The sequence below is a fragment of the Bison bison genome, unplaced genomic scaffold, assembly GCF_000754665.1.
Source record: "Bison bison bison isolate TAMUID 2011002044 unplaced genomic scaffold, Bison_UMD1.0 scf7180017864212, whole genome shotgun sequence".
Taxonomy (NCBI): domain Eukaryota; kingdom Metazoa; phylum Chordata; class Mammalia; order Artiodactyla; family Bovidae; genus Bison; species Bison bison.
The window spans coordinates 2125729-2126667 of NW_011494784.1; the positions used below are offsets into that span (position 1 = coordinate 2125729).

At 36.7% G+C, this 939-nt stretch overlaps 1 protein-coding gene across 3 annotated transcripts in view; it reads right to left on the minus strand.

Annotated features, from left to right (window-relative positions):
• Positions 1-939, minus strand: part of TRPM6 (transient receptor potential cation channel, subfamily M, member 6) — a 166364-nt gene that overhangs the window by 70329 nt on the left and 95096 nt on the right. The gene's annotated exons all lie outside the window — the stretch shown is intronic.

The window sequence follows — 939 nt, forward strand, 5'->3', positions numbered from 1 at the left end:
TGATGGGACCAGATGCCATGATCTTAGTTTACTGAATGTTGAGCTTTAAGCCAACTTTTTCACTCTCCATTTTCACTTTCATCAAGAGGCTGTTAGACAACAATAAAACCAAATATAATATTGCATCCTAGCAAATATCCAATGGTTCTGTCTTTCATCCAAGGTTAGTAATTAATTACTCATCCAACAAGAGCCTCTCATGGCCCCTTCTTATTAAGCATACTCTTATTTCCTAACATCTTAAAGAACATGCTTTTTTGTTCCCTATTATATATCTGCATTCCTTCTCTATGTGGAAATTCCATTAGAATCAACAGATGTTCTATACCTGGAACAAGTTCAAAACAGGCAATAAAGATTCACAGGTCTGATAAGAGAAAGTTCCCATTCACAAACAGCTCCAAGGTTAAGCTTAAGTTAGAAAGTTATGGAACGTCTCCAGGTGTTACATAATATCACTACTGGAGTGGAATTCCAGTGGCTAGATCCAATAATAACATAATTAGTTGCTTGTCAGTATGAAGCTTTCAGGCTTCCCAAGTGGCACTAGTTTGTAACCGCCACCATCTAATTTACTAGGAAACACAATAAACTCTATACTCCTTCACTAGAAAATAATTAGAGAAATGGGCAATTTCCTACCCATTTCTAGAAAGGGCATTAGAGGAACTTGCCCAACATGCTCCCCACTGGACTGCACCAATATCACAATCAGTCCTATATCTGCCCCTGGTAGCCTCACAGCAAGGCTTATTTTGTTTAAATGAAGGAGCTGATACCTCAAGTGTATCCTTATGTCTGTGAAATTCCAATAAAGGACATTTTCTCTGGGAGAACTGGGTTTCTTTCTGTTTTGCTTCCTCATCTCCTAGAGCCAAGTTGGGTTTTCACTTTACTTCATTCTTTTTTTTTTTTTTTTTTTTTTTTTTTTTTTTTTTT